Source organism: Sciurus carolinensis, chromosome 12 (assembly GCF_902686445.1).
Source record: "Sciurus carolinensis chromosome 12, mSciCar1.2, whole genome shotgun sequence".
Lineage (NCBI taxonomy): Eukaryota > Metazoa > Chordata > Mammalia > Rodentia > Sciuridae > Sciurus > Sciurus carolinensis.
In genome coordinates this window covers 60,705,453-60,724,333 of record NC_062224.1, presented here as the reverse complement: position 1 = coordinate 60,724,333, position 18,881 = coordinate 60,705,453, and the positions used below count along the sequence as shown (strand labels likewise).

Sequence of the window (18,881 nt, the reverse complement as noted above, 5' to 3'; positions counted from 1 at the left end):
TGGTATTGTCATACTAAATTTTTGTCTGTCCAATAAGTATAAAAATGGTAGGTATGTCCAGAGTTAATTGCTAAGTACTAGGAATAAAATACTGGGGTTATGCAAAAAACAAACTAAATCCCCTGCCTTCTTGAAGTTTACATTCTTATACAGTAAACAACCAATTAAAAAAACTTACAGATATGCGTAAGTTTGTTAAAATACTCATGCAAGAATGTTCATTGCAGCATTCTTACAAAATACTAGAAACAACCAACATGTCCTTAATCAGAGCATGTATGAAATAAATTATGATATCCTGTCTATTCAATAGAAATTATACAACTATGAAAAATAAGGTGTGTTACTACATAAGGGCCACAGATAATGCAGCCACCAAGATCATCAAGGAGGTAACCAAACCCCTGGCCCACCACATCCCTATGGAGAAAATATGTGAGAAGCTAAAGAAGGATAGCCAGATGTGTGAACTAAAGTATGACAAGCAGATCAACCTGAGCACAGTGGACCTGAAGAAGCTCCGAGTGATAGAGCTGAAGATCTTGGATGACTTGCAAAGGGTATGCAGAGAAGTCTGACTACATCCTGAAGATAAAGGAACTGATTCCTAAATATGCCCCCAAGACAGCTAGTGCTCAGACTGATTTGTAGTCTGCCCCATCCCTGCCACACCTGAGGGGAAAAAAAACAGTTCAGATGTAGCTTCCCAAAACAGCCTTTTTGAAATTTATTTTTTAAGTGGGCTCCTGACAATATCAGAGTAAAGCTTGGAGCTTTCCTAATGATGCTAGCTAGCTCTCTGGTGCCCCTGTGGGGAGATTCACTTCCTTCTATTGATGGTTTACTCTAGAACTTCAAAGTGTGTCTGGAATTTTTTTATTAAAGGAAAAAAAAAAGAATAAAAATGAATAAGGTAGGTCTGTGTATAGTGAAATGGGAAAGCATCCAAGATACGTTTTAAGTGAAAATAAGTTTCCCATGAGCCAAATGAAACTCATTACTTATAAAGTTAAAAAAAAAAAATCCTAACAATAAAGGGGTATAAATATGTTAAGGTGAAAAGAATGTGTATGTAAACACACAAAATGTTGAGATATATAATAAATGTTAAAAAATAATAGCTGTAAAATACTTAGAAACATGGCTTGCAATAGTAACTGCTCAATAAATATTAGCTATTATTAGTAGTAATAGCAATTACTACTAGTGGTTTTGTATAATTTATGCAAAAGAAAGAAAACTCGCCCTTTTACCTTTCTGTACTATTTGAACTTCTGGCGTCTCTTACATACAATAAGTATATATTACCTTCATAATAATTTTTGAAAAGGAGTAGGGGCTGATTTTACAGGAGGTGAAAATTAGCTGTGGGAAACATTCCTCATCTATAGTCCAGCCATTGAAGTCATGTTCCTATTACCACCAGGGAACTTTTTTTTTTTTTTTGGTCTATTTAACAATATGAATGAATTTCATAAACATGAATCGGAACTAATCTGAGCAAAGAAAGTCACTGTGTTAATTTTCCATCACTATAACAAAATATCTTCAATAATCAACTTATAAAGAGAAAGTGGTTATTTTGGCTCAGTGTTTTAGAGGTTCCAGTTCCAGTTAGTTCCACTACTTTTGGGCCTGTGTTGCAACAGCACATCATAGAGTAGCACATGGCAGAGAACACATATCATGAACCAGAGGGCAAAGAGAAAGCAAGGGGAAAAACCCTCTATCCTCTCCAAGGGTACACACCGAATGACCTAACTTCCTCCAACTAGGCTCTTCCTCTTAAAGTTTCTACCACCTTCCAAGCATCATTCTGGGGACCAGGCCTTTTTGTTGTGGTAGTGGTGGTAGTGGTGATGGTGGTGGTGCTCGGGAATGAATCCTTTTCTCACAAATGCTAAATATGCTATACCACTGAGCTACAACACAACCCCACAACCAAATGTTTAAGTCAGTTTTCCACTGCTGCGACTAAAAGAACAATTTTAGAGGAGGAAAAGTTTATTTGGGGGCTCACAGTTTCAGAGGTCTCAATTCTTAGGCAAGACATCATAGTGGAAGAGTATAGCAGAGGGAAGCAGCTCACATGATCAGGAAGCAGAGAGAGAGCGAGAGAGAGATTCCATGATACAAAACATACACCAAGCTGGGTGTGGTGGTACACACCTGTAATCTCAGTGACTCCGGAGGCTGGGGCAGGACAATAGTGATTTTGAAGCCAGTCTCAGCAACTTAGTGGGATCCTGAGCAACTCAGGGAGACCCTGCCTGAGTAAAAAATATAAAAAATATAAAATATAAAAAAGGGTTGGGGAGGTGGCTCAGTGGTTAATCACCCCTGGGTTCAATCCCCAGGACCAAAAGGAAAAGAAAACAAAACAAAACACAAAATATACTCCAAGCACACCCACGATGATCCACTCCCATCAGCTGTATCCTAGCTGTCTTCAGTTATCAATCAGTTAATCCCATCAGGGGGTTAATTCACTGATTGTGTTAAGGCTTTTATGATCTGATCATTTCCCTCTAAACCTTCTTACATTTTTTCACACATGAACTTTTGGGGGATACCTAACATCCAAACCATAACACCATACATGACCCTGAGAGGACATTTAAGACCCAAACTATAGCAGACAGATAGTGTACACCTGTATGATTCCATTTATTTAAAGCTCAAAGCAGGCAAAGCCAACTCATGGTGAAAGGAATATTGGGAGGTGTATTAGTTTGTTTTGTATCCTGTAACAAAATACTTGAGGTTGATATCTTATAAAGAAAATAGATTTGTTTAACTCACAGTTCTGGAGATTCAAAAACATAGTACCAGAATCTGCCTACATCTAGCAAAGTTCTCATGAAGGATGGTATCACAATTCAAGACTGCACGTGGAAAAGGGATCATGTAGTGAGAAGGAAACAGGAGAGATTAAGGGGAGGTGCCCAGTCTGCTCTCAGAATAAGAATGCACTCCCATTTGAAGGTGTTAATCTTTCTGCAAGGCCTGTCACATCCCACTAGTCCCCACCTCTTAAAGTGCCTACAACTCAACACCCTGGGGACTAAAATTCCAGCATATGAACCTTTGGGGGACAAACCATAGCAGAAGGACTTGCTTTTGGGTTGAGCAGTTCCAGAGGGTCTGGCTCTTCTTGAAGTAATTCTCCATCCGGAGAACTTCCAAGAATTTGTTCTCTCCAAGGATCACATACATAGAGGTTTGTGTCAGCAGCAAAGCTAGTGCCAAGGTGACAGACCCCTTTTCCTATAAAAGAAGACAGAGTTGGTTCATGGCCAAGGTTGTTAACCGCCATCTTCACAGAGTCACAAACTGAAGCTCCAGAGTTAAGGGTGGGATGAGGGGCTTGAGAAGAGGGAATGCCTGGAACACCAGCTGTGAACGTTGGACAGTTGACAAGGTTCTCTCCCTGACCAAACTCCAGTCAGGCTCAGAGGAGCCCTCTTCTTCACTAGGCCTCATCCTTGGCCTATAAAAGCTTGAACAAACACTAACATAGTTTTTTTGTTTGTTGGTTTGTTTGGGGTGTTGGTTTTGGCAGTACTAAGGATTGAACACAGGGACTTATTCATGCTAGGCAAGCTGTTCATCCACAGCACCCCCATTCCCACTCTTTTAATTTAATTTTGAAACAGGGTCTTGCTAAATCTAAGTTGCCCAGACTGGCCTTGGATTTCTGATCCTCCCGCTTCAGCCTCCTGAATAGTGGGAATTACAAGTGTGCACCACTGTGTCCAGTCCTAACATAGTTTCTAAAAATTAAGTCCCCTTCCCTAGGATAATCCTGTCCACCCACTCTAAAGTGGCTGCCTGAGAAAACTCAAGGTTACACGAAGAATTTACTTTTTTTTCCAACCAAGACCTGAAGCTAGGGCTTCTATCTCCCAGCCCTGGTGGGGAATGTAGGGGCCTCACTTTTGCTGGGGTGAGGTACTTGTGATTGAACTCAGTGGCACCCAACCACTGAGCCACAGCCTCAGACCTATTTTGTATTTTATTTAGAGACAGGGTCTCACCAAGTGCTTAGTGACTCATTGTTGCTCAGGTTGACTTTGAACTCAAGATCCTCCTGCCACAGTCTCCTGAGCCACTGTGATTATAGACATAAGCCAGTGCGCCTGGCAGCTTCAAATGAACTCTTGGAGCTAGATGGATCTTCTTTTCACCTCTCTGATTTCCTATGTCAAAGATTGACAGAGCTGGACACTAAGTGGTAAGGACAGAATTAAAAAAATTTTTTGTTGTTGTTGCTTGGGGCCAAATCTAGGGCCTTGTGTATGATGTGCACTCTACCACTTAATTACACCTCCAGCCCATAAGGATGGATTTTAATCAGTATTATACTATTATAACAGTATAATAAAATAGTCCAACCTGAACTGAGTGGAATGTGGAAAAATTATAAGAAAAAAAAAAAAAGGGAGGAATTCATCCATGTGGTTCCAAACTATTGCAAGGTCAAGGTCCTAGTCCACCAGTACTGACTGGTGCTTATGAAAGTGAGGCTCCTGGGAGACCAAGATGGCGGACTAGTGGGTGACTGCATCTCATGTCGCTCCAGAACTCAGGATTCAAGAAGAGGCGGTATTAAGAGACTCGGGACCAACTCAGAGCTGCCAGGTAAGTCTCTCCCACTGGGTGAGACTACCCCGGACCAGGGGGCAGGCCCAGGCCGCAGGCAGCTTCTCAGAGCAGGGTTGCCCAGCAAGGGACTTCCGTGCACAGCTAGGCTCCTGCCAGGCGAGGCTTTCCCACTGAGGTGGTAGAACCAGAGACGCAGGTCCTGACCAGTCGTGCCCCATCCTGCAGTCTAGCCCCCTTTGGCTGACTATCGGTCAACAAGTGGAGGTGCCTCTGCCCACGAGCAGGGAATATACCCCACATGAAGTCCGCCACCCTAGAGGGGCAGCTTCCTTGTGGATCACTGCATTATCAAGTTTCTCCAAGACTTAAGGCTACTGAAGGCTAGGAGGTGAGTTATTGGAAATCTACAGGGACACTATAAGTCAACAAGGGAAATCTGCAATATCTCAGAGTTTCACTACTAGAGGGGAAGATAACTGAGCAATATGAGAAAACAAGGGAAGAAAATGTCCCAAACAAACCTAGATGCTACATCAATAAAATCCAATGACAGCATGGCAGAAGAAATGTCAGAAACGGAGTTCAGAATGTACATAATTAAAATGATCAGAGAAACAAACGATGAAATGAAAGAGCAAATGCAGGCTTTGAATGATCGCATCAATCAACAGTTAAAAGAGCAAATGCGGGAAGCAAAAGATCATTTCAATAAAGAGTTAGAGATACTGAAAACAAACAAACAAACAAACAAACAGAAATCCTTGAAATGAAGGAAACAATAAACCAAATTAAAAACTCCATAGAAAGCATAACCAATAGGATAGAACACCTGGAAGACAGAACCTCAGACATTGAAGACAAAATATTTAATCTTGAAAACAAAGTTGACCAAACAGAGAAGATGGTAAGAAATCATGAACAGAGTCTATAAGAATTATGGGATATCATGAAAAGGACAAATTTAAGAATTACTGGGATTGAGGAAAGAACAGAGAAACAAACAAAAGGAATGAACAATCTATTCAATGAAATAATATCAGAAAATTTCCCAAATCTGAAGAATGAAATGGAAAATCAAGTACAAGAGGCTTATAGGACTCCAAATATACAAAATTACAACAGACCCACACCAAGGCACATTATTATGAAAATACCTAACATACAAAATAAAGACAGAATTTTAAAGGCTGCGAGAGAAAAGAACCAAGTTACATTCAGGGGGAAACCAATACGGATATCAGCAGATTTTCCAACCCAGACCCTAAAAGCTAGAAGGGCCTGGAACAACATTTTTCAAGCCCTGAGAGAAAACAGATGCCAACCAAGAATCTCATACAAAACTTACCTTCAGATTTGATGATGAAATAAAATCCCTCCATGATAAACAAAAGCTAAAAGAATTTACAAAAAGAAAGCCAGCACTACAGAACATTCTCAGCAAAATATTCCAGTAGGAAGAGATGAAAAACAATGATGTAAATCAGCAAATCAGCAAAGGGAGGAACTACCCTAAAGGAATAGCCAAATAAAGGAGAAACCAAGTTGTGTCAAAAAAAAAAAAAAATGAGCCAAATTACTGGGAATACAAATCATATCTCAATAATAACCCTGCATGTTAATGGCCTGAACTCATCAATCAAAAGACAGACTGGCAGATTGGGTTAAAAAGAAAGATCCAACAATATGCTTCCTGCAAGAGACTCATCTCATAGAAAGACACCCACAGACTAAAGGTGAAAGGATGGGAAAAATCATACCATGCACATGGACACAGCAAAAAAGTCGGAGTATCCATCCTCATATCAGATAATGTGGACTTCAAGCCAAAGTTAGTCAGAAGGGATAAAGAAGGACATTTCATACTGCTTAAGGGAAACATAAATCAGCAAGACTTAACAATCATAAATATCTATACCCCAAACAGTGGCTCATCCATTTATGTCAAACAAATCCTTCTCAATTCCAGGAATCAAATAGACTACAACACAATAATACTAGGTGACTTTAACACACCTCTCTCCCCCACTGGACAGATCTTCCAAACAAAAATTGAACAAAGAAACCATAGATCTTAATAACACAATCAATAATTTAGACTTAATGGACATTTATAGAATATACCATCCAACCAAGAGCGAATACACTTTCTTATCAGCAGCACATGGATCCTTCTCTAAAATAAATCGTATGTTATGCCACAAAGCTACTGTTAGCAAATACAAGAAGATAGAGATGCTACCTTATATTCTATCAGATCATAATGATTGAAATTAGAAATAAATGACAGAATAAAAACAGAAACTACTCCAACACCTGGAGATTAAATAATATGCTATTGAATGATGAATGGAAATAAAAAAATTCTTAGACGTAAACGAGAACAAAGACACATCATATCAAAATCTCTGGGACACTATGAAAGCAGTACTTAGAAGAAAATTTATTTCATGGAGCGCATTCAATAAAAGAAGAAAAAAATCAACAAATAAACAACCTAACACTAGAAAAAGAAGAACAGTTCAAAGCCCTAGAAAAAGAAGAACAGAGCACCACCAAAAGTAGTAGAAGACAGGAAATAGTTAAAATCGGAGCTGAAATCAATGAAATTGGAAGAAAGGAAACAATCGAAAAAATTGACAAAATAAAAAGTTGGTTCTTTGAAAAAATAACACAAAATTGATAAACCCTTAGCCACACTAACAAAGAGGAGAGAGAAAACTCAAATTACTAAAATTCGGAATGAATAAGGAAATAGCACAACAGACATGAGTGAAATACAAAACATAATTAGAAGCTATTTTGAAAATCTATACTCCAACAAAATAGAAATCTCAAAGACATCAACAGGTTTCTAGAGACATGAATTACCTAAACTGAACCAGAAGGACATACACAACTTAAATAAATCAATTTCAAGCAATGAAATAGAAGAGGTCATCAAAAGCCTACCAACAAAGAAAAGTCGAGGAGCAGATAGGTTCTCAACTGAGTTCTACAAAACCTTTAAAGAAGAACTCATTCCAATACTTCTCAAAGTATTCCATGAAATAGAAGAGGAGGGAACCCTCCCAAACTCATTCTATGAAGCCAATATCACCCTTTTACCTAAACCAGACAGAGACAAATTGAGGAAAGAAAATTTCAGACCAATTTCCTTAATGAACATTGACGCAAAAATTCTCAACAAAATGTTAGCAAATCACATACAAAAATATATCAAAAAGATAGTGCACCATAATCAAGTGGGTTTTATCCCAGGGATGCAAGGTTGGTTCAATATCCAGAAATCAATAAATATAATTCACCATATCAATAGACTTAAAGTCAAGAATCACATGATTATTTCCATAGATGCAGAAAAAGCATTTGATAAAATATAGCATCCCTTCATGCTCAAAACACTAGAAAAAATAGGGATAGTGGGAACATTCCTTAACATTGTAAAGGCCATCTATGCTAAACCCATGGCTAATATCATTCTAAATGGTGAAAAACTGAGAGCATTCCCCCTAAAAACTGGAACAAGGCAGGGATGCCCTCTTTCACCACTTCTATTCAACATTGTTCTTGAAACTCTAGCCAGAGCAGTTAGACATACCAAAGAAATTAAAGGGATACAAATAGGAAAAGAAGAACTCAAACTATCCCTATTTGCTGATGACATGATTATATATTTAGAGGAAACAGGAAATTCCACCAGAAAACTTTTAGAACTCATAAGTGAATTCAGTAAAGTAGCAGGCAGGATATAAGATCAAAGTTTATAAATCTAATGCAATTTTATACTTAAGTGATGAACCTTCAGAAAGAGAAGTTAGGAAAACTACCCCATTCACAATAGCCTCAAAAAAATAAAATACTTGGGAATCAATGTAACATAAGAGGTGAAAGACCTCTACAATGAGAACTACAGAACACTAAAGAAAGAAATTAAAGAAAACCTTAGAAGATGGAAAGATCTCCCATGTTCTTGGATAGGAAGAATTAATATTGTCAAAATGGTCATACTACCAAAAGTGCTATACAGATTCAATGCAGTTCCAATTAAAATTCCAATTACATACCTTACAGAAATAGAGCAAGCAATCATGAAATTCATCTGGAAGAATAAGAAACCCAGAATAGCTAGAGCAATCCTTAGCAGGAAGAGTGAAGCAGGGGGTATCAGAATACCAGAACTTCAACTATACTACAAAGCAATAGTAACAAAAACGGCATGATATTGGCACCAAAATAGACAGGAAGAGCAATGGTACAGAATAGAGGACACAGACACAAACCCAAATAAATACAATTTTCTCATACTAGACAAAGGTGCCAAAAATATGCAATGGAGAAAAGGTAGCCTCTTCAACAAATGGTGTTGGGGAAAACTGGAAATCCATATGCAGCAGAATGAAAACTAAACGAAACTAAACCCCTATCTCTAACCCTGCACAAAACTCAACTCAAAATGGATCAAGGACCTCGGAATCAGACCAGAGACCCTGCACCTTATAGAAGAAAAAGTAGGTCCAAATCTTCAAGATGTCAGCCCAGGATCAGACTTCCTTATCAGGACTCCCATAGCACAAGAATCAAAAGCAAGAATCAACAACTGGGATAGATTCAAACTAAAAAGCTTTCTCTCAGCAAAGAAAACTCTCAGTAATGTGAAGAGAGAGCCTACAGAGTGGGAGAAAATCTTTGCCACTCATACTTCAGATAGAGCACTCATCTCCAGAATATGTAAAGAACTCAAAAAACTCTACACCAAGAATAAAAAATAACCCAATCAATAATGGGCTAAGGAAATGAACAGACACTTCACAGAAGATCTACAAGCAATCAACAGATATATGAAAAAATGTTCAACATCTCTAGTAATAAGAGAAATGCAAATCAAAGCTACCCTAAGATTTCATCTCACCCCAATTAGAATGGTGATTATCAAGAATACAAGCAACAATATAGGTGTTGGAGAGGATGTGGGGAAAAAGGTACAGTCATACATTGCTGGTGGGTTTGCAAATTAGTGCAGCCACTCTGGAAAGCAGTGTGGAGATTGCTTAGAAAACTTGGAATGGACCCACCATTTGACCCAGCTATCCACTCTTCGGCCTATACCCAAAGGACTTAAAATCAGCATACTACAGAGATACAGCCACATCAATGTTCATAGCTGCTCAATTCATGATAGCCAAATTGTGGAACCAACTTAGATGCCCTTCAACTGATGAATGGATAAAGAAACTGTGGTATATATATATATACAATGGAATATTTCTCAGTCATAAAGAATAATAAAATTATGGCATTTTAAGGCAAATGGATGAAATTGGAGAATATCATGCTAAGTGAGATAAGCCAATCTCAAAAACCAAAGGACGAATGATCTCGCTGATAAGTGGATGATGACACATAATAGGGAGTGGGAGGGGTGCAAGAATGGAGGAAGGAGGAACTGTATAGAGGGAAAAGAGGGGTGGGAGGGGTGGGGGGAAGGAAAAAACAACAATGAATCAAACACCATTACCCTATGTAAATGTATGATTACACAAATGGTATGCCTCTACTTCATGTACAAACAGAGAAACAACATGTATCCATTCGTTTACAATAAAAATTTAAAAAAAAAAAAGTGAGACTCCTGACGGGCACAGTGGCCCACACCTGTAATCACAGCCACTCAGGAGACTGAGGCAGGAGGATCTTGAGTTCAAAGTCAGCCTCAGCAACTTAGCAAGGCACCAAGCAACTCAGTGTCTCTAAATAAAATACAAAATAGGGTTGGGGATGTGACTCAGTAGTTGAGTGCCCCTGAGTTCCATCCCTATACCAAAAAAAAAAAAAAAAAAAAAAAGAGTTCACTTGAAGTTGAAGCTGAAAGCAAGAAGAGAACTAAACTTGTGACATTTAGGAAATAGGATGGCAGTTATAGCTATATGTGAAGGGAAGGAGTCACGGAGAGTCATTTATGAAATTGTGTGTGTGTATATACATATATATATATATATATACATTTATGTGTGCATGTGTGTGTGTATAGTGCTGAGCTTAAACCCAGGGCCTCATGTGTACTAAACACACACTCTACCACTTAACTATACCTCCAGCCCGTTTATGAAGGGTTTTCTTTGCAACTTTTGATTACCAGAATCATTTGCTGATATCTAACAGATAATGTCATGCTTCTAAATAGAAGCAGAAAACGAGGAAAGCAGCTAATCCACATCAGAAATTGCCTCATGTGCTTCCACATTTTAAAATATTTCTGGTCTTAAGACTACCAAAACATGGGGCTGGGGTGGTGACTCAGTTTAGAGCACTTGTCTAGCATGTATGAGGCACTGGGTTTGATCCTCAGCACCACATAAAAACAAATAAATAAAATAAAGGTTAAATTCTTTTTTTTTTTTTTTTTTTGATGCTGGGGATTGAATCCAGGGCCTTGTGCTTGTGAGGCAAGCACTTTACCAACTGAGCTATATCCCCAGCCCCAAAGGTTAAATTCTTTTTTTTTTTTTTAGATGTCGATGGACCTTTATTCTATTCATTTATTTATATGTGGTGCTGAGAATTGAACCCAGTGCCTCACACATGCCAGGTGAGCATTCTACCACTGAGCCACAACCCCAGCCCTCCAAAAGTTTAAATTCTTAAAAAAAAAAAAAAAAAAAGACTACCAAAACTTGCAAAATAGTACAACATAGGCCATCTCCTGATAACCCAGTCCTTCACCAACCACTGCTTCTCTAGCCAGAATGACTCAGAGGAGTTAGTCCAGACTGACCTTTTAGGAAGGCAATAGAAACCAAGTGAGATTTTTTTGTTGTTGTTTATTGTTAAGTAATATAAATAAAATTGATAAACCCTTAACTACACTATGAAGAGAGAAAACTCAAATTACTAAAATTCATGATTAAAAAGGGAATATCATGACAGACACTACTGAAATACAGATGATAATTAGAAACTATTTTGAAAATGTGCACTCCAATAAAATAGAAAATCTCAAAGACATGGTTAAATTTCTAGAGATATATGATCTACCCAAACTGAATCGGGAAGACATACACAATTCAAACAGATCAATTTCAAGCAATGAAATAGAGGATGCCATCAAAAGCCTACCAAGCAAGAAAAGCCCAGGACCAGGAGTCTCAGTCAAGTTCTACAAGATCTTCAAAGAAGAATTAACACCAATACTCCTCAAATTATTCCATGAAATATAAAAGGAGGGAACCTTTCCAAACTCATTCTATGAGGCTAGTATCACCCCGGTACCAAAACCAGACAAAGACACATCAAGGAAAGAAAACTTCAGACCAATATGCCTGAGAACATAGATGCAAACATTCTCAATGAAATTCTGGCAAATTGCATACAAAAACATATTTAAAAGGTAGTGCAGAAAGAAGAGTTTTCTGAGTGCTCCCTCACTAACATTTCCTGAGAAAAACGACCTCTACAAAGGGTTTACATCACGTTCTCTCTCAACATGTTCGACCATCTGATTCCCCACATCTTCCAGAACTGCTTCCCCACACAGTGCCACTGCTTCTCCATGTTCATGCTAGCAGGGCCTAATGACAGGTCAGATGTGGAGAAAGGAGGGAAGATAATTATGCCATCCTCACTTTACACAATTACACATGTAAGTTACAGAAAGACTCAGAAGGCATTAAGGCCATAGGGGTTCAGGAGGGTGAACTGAAAGCAAAGGCAGAGAGTAGATATGAATGCGAAGAGTCACTGTAGGTGGTCAGATAAGATTGTGAAGAACTTGTTCAGGGTGCAGAAAGCTCAGGAACCTATTCTAGGCCAGGGTCCAAACAGATAGCAGTTTCAGAGTGTCACCTTGAGATGATAGTTTGAAGTAGGCCGTGCATGGTTGTCATGGGAAGGAGAAACTGTGCTCTCCTGATGCCCAAAGACAGAGATTCAGACGTTCATTGCTGTGATGATTTTCCTGAACAAGACCTTTGAAGAATGACCAGGCGATAAGGTCAGGATACAGCCATGTCCAGACTCAGGGTGCTCCTCCTTTTATGGGCTTTATTTGTTGATCTGTTTAATAAACTCATGGGCCTGGATCTTCCTATAGGAGTTTGATATGCCTATGCATCCATGTGCTTTTGATTAATTCAGTACATTCACAGGTGGTCATTCTTATTAGTATAACTTATTTATCTGTTTGTATCTTATGATTGTGCTAGGCAGATGGTTGTTATTTACTCGTACAAACATGGTGTAGAGTTGTTCTACCTCAACACTTATACTCAAAATGGAGTAACTCATGGCAAACTACTGCTTTATAAAATGGAGTAATGCAGGGTTAGGCGCAGTCTGAGAACTACTGTTTTATTCATCATGGAGTAACTCAGAGCACAGCCTGCGCTCCACAGTATATCTTGTCCCTAGATCCTTTCTCTCTCTGCTTCCTGGCCACCGTGTGGTAAGCAGCCTTCTCTGCTACACAGTCCTACCACCATGATATTCAGCCTCACCTCAGGCCCAAAGCCATGGAGCCAGCCAACATGGACTGGAATGTCTGAAACCATGAGCCAAAATGAATCTTTCCTCCTCTTAGCTGATTTTCTCAGGTGTTGTGTCACAGTGATGGAAAGCTGTCTAACACGTCTTCCAAGTAGGAATTGCCAAGCAAGCAGTTTGGTATTCTTTTGTCTCACCCACAGTCCAGTTGTGCCAGGACAGTGGGATAAATTGCAGGAAAGTCAAAGAAAGTGTCCAGAGACAGCATGGAAGACATACAGTTTATTGGGGAAAGCTTACACGAGATCAGTGGCTTCTCCAAGATCTGTGGTGATAAGCTGACAGCATCTCTGTCCCTCATAGTGCTTGGTGCAGTGGCAGATAACTAAACAAGTGAGACTTATCCTTTCCATGGTGCCCTTAGTTTTGTGCCTGTCCCCACTCAGAAAAGGGTTTAATATGTTAGGCTGTAGAAATAGTGACATCATCTGCACTAACTTGCTTGTGTAACCAACACCCCAAGGAACAACTGTCCTGGTGTACATGCAAAAAATTAGCTTTTCTCAAATAACATTAACTTGCCCTAGTTCCCATAAGAGAAAGTCATTGTTCTTTAAGAGAATATGTATCTGGGTGGACATTCTGTTCCAGACTTGTTCTCGTTGTTCTTTTAACTTAGCTAGGTTTTTAGGAACAGAAAGAGGACATTCAAGGACATGGTCTTTTACTGTCCCCCTTTTCTTTGGGAATGATACATCAGTGATACACCAATCTGAGAGACTGAAGATTTGAGCTTTCCTGGCCAGGGAGGCCCTTCAGGAGCTTAGAAAAGGACTTATCAATGTGCTTCAAAGCACAGAACTCTGGCCCAGGGTGTAGCTCTGTGGTAGAGTCTGTGTTTAGCGAGCACAAGGCCCTGGGTTCCACCCCAGCACAAATAAACAAACAATCAAACAATAAATAAAACACAGATTTTAAGTCATTTACATAAAGAATACCAGGAGCAGAGATGCCTGAGCTGCTGGTGAAGATGAATGAACAGGTACAATCAACTGCATATTTGGAAAAATAAACTTTATTAAATTAAAAAAAAATTAAAACAAGACTGACTGGACATGGCTGTATTTCCTTAGCCAAGTTCAACTGCACAGGTTTGGCACTGAGTTACCAGAGAGCTTGATTCAAGCAGGATTAGGCTTAAGCCCATGGTGTGGTGCAACAAGAGGTGCTATTTCTGGATGCACTTGTCTCCCTGATGAATAGAGGATTCGTGTTTTGTTTCATTGACATTTTTTGTTGCTTCCTTTCTACTGCCTCTTATGTTACCTGTAGATCCAAACAGTAAACACAGAGAAATTTTATTCTCATTTAGTTGGGAACAAGTAAAACATCAAAACCTAATGTGTAAATTCAAAATAGTGCAAAAATGAGCAGCTGCTATATCATGTATTTGGAAAAAGAAATGAATGTGCCAAGAAAATAACAAAGGTGCTCAGGGCTCCAGCTCTTTGAGAGGAAAGAGATAAAAATGGCATCATGGAGGGAAGTAAATTTAGTTTATTTTAGAGCATCGACTATGTATAGATTCTTTTAAGTCTATGATCAGATTTCTCAACCTTGTCATGACTGACATTTGGGGTCAGATATTTCTTTGCTGTGTAGAGCATTGTAGGATACATAGCTGCATCCCAGACTTTTACCTACTATATACAACAGCAGTCCCCAGCTGTGACAACCAAAAATTTATCCAGACGTTGACAAATGTCCCTGGGAATGGAGGAGAGAAACACTGCCCGCTTTGAGAAACACTTTGGCCACCCAACCCTTGCTAATGCTTAGCAAGACAAGGAGTGAAAGGTCTTGGGAAACCCACTCACTGGTTCTCATTAGCAGTATCGACTCGGGTTTAGCCCCAGGAAGGAATGGGAAATCAAATTCATTGGAAGTTTATCAGCCTGGTATATTTGCTGAACCCATGTTCTTTACCATATGGCACTCCAAATAAAAATGTGAATACTTTTCAGGATAGGAAAAAATACACTAGGAAATTAATTAATTAATTTTGCAATGCCGGGGATCAAACCCAGGGCCATGCCCACTCAAAGTGAGCACTCTACGTGGAGCCACATCCTCAGTACTATCTCCCTTGTCTGAATAGACCTTTCTATGTGGGGCTTGTTCTGCTCTGCTCCCTGCTATGTCCGGCCGCCAGTGTCTGCATGGCAGTCTGTTTAGTTCAAGGGTGAAGGCTTAGAAAGCCCACTGTGGCCAAATATCCTGCCTTCCTTGGGGATTAAGTTGGTTCTTTTGATTTCTGTGTGCCTGATTCCATCACTGACCTCCACATTAGAGTCCCGTTTGGGCTAGGAAGAGAAAGTTACCTATTGGGTTTCTTTAGCACCAACATAAATCATACCATCTTATCAGGCCATTATACATCTGTTAAGCCCATTAAGTCTTATTCATTTTTATGCCTTCATTCAAGAAAATGTATTGAGCATCTACTCTATGCCAAGCCCTGTTTTAGGCACGGAGACTACTGTCCTGAACAAAACTCCCAACAATCTGTGCCTAATGAAGCTTTTTTTCAGTTAGTAATGAGAGAAACAGAAAATAAATAAATAAGATATGGAATACAGATGATGGAGGCAAATGGTATAGGGGGAAATTAAGTGGGTAAGAGAGACAGAAAGTTCCAGAAGGAAGACTTACTGTGTGTTAAATAGGGTAGAAGTCAGGGTAGAGTTCACTGATAAGGTGATATCTGGGCAAAGTCCTGGAGAGGGTGAGAGAACAGAGTTCTGAGGTTGGGCCTCATTGATGGTGTTTCATAAACAGCAAGCACCAGGGTGGTAGGACAAAGTGAGCCATGAAGAGGGAAGAAGAAAATGAGGTCAGAAGGAGGTAATGGAGGTCAGAGGGAGGTAGTGGAGGATTTCAGCTGTTACACTGGGGATCCTGGAGGGAGATTTTGCATGGCAAGAGTAAAAGATTTAATTTTCAGGACCAAGTTAGGGACATTATGAAAATTTTCAGAACATTAACATGGTGTTTTCCTTGTTCTAAAACTTACAAAGTATCCTAATCTGCTAAGAAAACAACCTTTTCTATAATGATACTTATATCTAAAACACTTCATTCATTCATTCATTTGTTTTTTTCATTCCTTTGTCAATTTCTTGCTAGGTTCATGTATTGGAGGCCTGGTCCTCAGTGTGGCAATGGGAAGGTGGTAGGACCTTAAAGAGGTGAGTCTAGTGAAAGGTGCTTAGATCATTGGGGGAGATGCACTCAGAAGGGGTTAGGGAGCCCAAGTAGAACCCCTGAACTCTCAGGGATTCCTAAGCTCTCAAAAGATCACCTTGTTTTAAAAAGCAAGCCAATCTCCAAATTGCTCCCTGGTTTCCTATTTCAAGATGCAATCTTTTCCTTCCTATATGCTTCTGCCATTATATTGTTAGGCTCTTACCATAGGCTGAACTACTGGAACCACCCAATCTTAGACTTTTAGCCTCCAAAACTGTAAACTAAATAAACCTCTTGTCTTTACAAAATTAGCCTATCTTGGGTAGTTCATTACAAGCAGTGCAAAACTGACTGGTACTTTCCTTAAATCAATGTCTTGCACCGTGTGGTAGGCTCCAGGATTGCAAAGAAGAAAAGACAGACATAGTTCCTGATCTCATGGATTTCTAGTCTAATGAAAGAAACAATATTAGTAAAATTTTAAACTGTCAAAAGAATTATGTGCCAGTTGTGGGTGATGCACACCTGTAATTCCAGCTACTCTAGAGGCTAAGGCAGGAGGATCACAAGTTCAAGACCAGCCTGAGCAACTTAGTGAGACCCTGTCTCAAAATAAAAAATAAAAAGAACTAAGGATGTAGTTCAGCACTTGCTTGGTATGCAAGAGGCGCTGGGTTCAATCCTTAGTGCTGGCAGGGGGAGAGGGGGCAGGAGAGGAAGAATTACACCCATGTCCCCGACCAAGATTTATACCAAGTTTTTGGTCCCTTCTAATCCTTATAAACATACACCCATGGTCTTTACATGTTTAAAATTACAATGCAGGTGCTGGGCACAGTGATGCACACCTATAAACCCAATGATTTGGCAGGATAATCACAAGTTCAAGGTTAGCCTCAGAAACTTACTGAGACCCTGTCTCAAAATATTTAAAAAATAAAAATAACTGAGAATATAGATCAATTGTAAATCACTCCAGGTTCAATCTTGAGTACTAAAAAAAAAAATTATAATGTAAGTACAATTTTTGTGCTCTAAATCTGTCTCCTTAACCTTGTTAAGAATATATTTAAATCTTTGCAACATGATGTTTTAATATGCACATACATATCCCTAACATTTTTGATGACTACCACATTTTATTCCAGTGTATTAAAAAAATCATATACTAATAATAGAATTTAAATACTAGCCTATAAACCTACATTTATTTCTACTAAAATAATGTCATCGTATGTGTTTTTATAAAATGTTTTTCATAGTTTTGTTAGGGTAAATTTCCAGGCCTGAGATTACTGAATTAAAAGTTCTTGATATGTGTCTTATATCTGCAGTGTGTTTTTCAAGGATGCCTAATGGGTACGGCTTAGACTGGTCTCTATATATCAGTACATGAACCTGAAATGCTCTTCTAGTCATTGCAAAGATAGAGGTCTGACAAAGAAAAATTCTGGTGAGAAAATATGGTTTTCAGAATTTACAGTCAGATCCTGTTTTGATAATGACGGAGAGAAAGGAGTGTGTTTCTTCACAGATAAATTGTAGCAATAAGCAATCTTTTGAGATCCTAAACAAAAAATAAATTTTGACTCATACGTGTATGTGGTAGAAAAGATTTCCCACAAGATATTTGGGTATTGTTTGAAATTACTCAGCCTGCCTGCAACAGTCTGTCACAAATGCCTCACTATAGAAAGAGCTTTGTGTGTGTGTGTGTGTGTGTGTGTGTGTGTGTTTGTGTGTGTGTGTGTTTTGTTAGGAAATGAACCCAAGGCCTTGCACATGCTAAGTGTGTGCTCTACCACTGAGATATGCCACCTCTGACCAAAAGAGCTGATTTTAAATAAATCTTTTAGAGAGAGGGTGTTATCATTTGAATGTGAAGTGTCCCCCCAGAATCTTTGGTGTTCCTGCAGAAATATCCAGGGGTAAAATGATTGGATTGTGAGAGTTGTAACCAAATCAGTCAGTTCTAGTTTGAATGGACTAACTGGGTGGTAACTATAGGCAGAGGGGCATGGCTGGAGGGTCAATGGGAGGAGGGTAATCTGGAAAGGAGCATCTTCCCTGTGGTCACTTCTCCTCTCTCCCTCTCTGTTGCCCCGCAAGCATGAGGTGAACATCTTTCCTCCAACTTGACCTCCCACTGATGTGCAGCCTCACCTTGGGCCTAGAGCAATGGAGATGGCTCACCATGGACTAAACCTCTGAAACTGTGAGCCAAAATAAACTTGTGCTCCTCTAAGTCAGATATTTTGTTCACAGCGACTGACTAATACAGAGGGAAAACAATCTTACCATTATGATGTTGTAACATTACATTCTTCTTCCTCCTCATGTTGATTTTCTAAAAATGTTCAACCCCACAGACAGATTGACCAAGAAGAATACAACGAACAAACATGTATTCTTCTTGGTTCACCACTGAGCCACTTTTTATTTTTTAATATTTGCAGTTGTAGATGGACATGATATCTTTATTTATTTTTTATATGGTGCTGAGAACTGAACCCAGTGCCTCACACATGCTAGGCAAGTGCTCTACCATTGAGCCA

The 18,881-nt window shown here is 39.2% G+C and overlaps 1 pseudogene; it reads left to right on the top strand.

The window, feature by feature from the left end:
• Nucleotides 1–326: 326 nt before the first annotated feature.
• LOC124961361 (mesencephalic astrocyte-derived neurotrophic factor-like) lies at nucleotides 327–707 on the top strand (annotated as a pseudogene).
• Nucleotides 708–18,881: the final 18,174 nt, after the last annotated feature.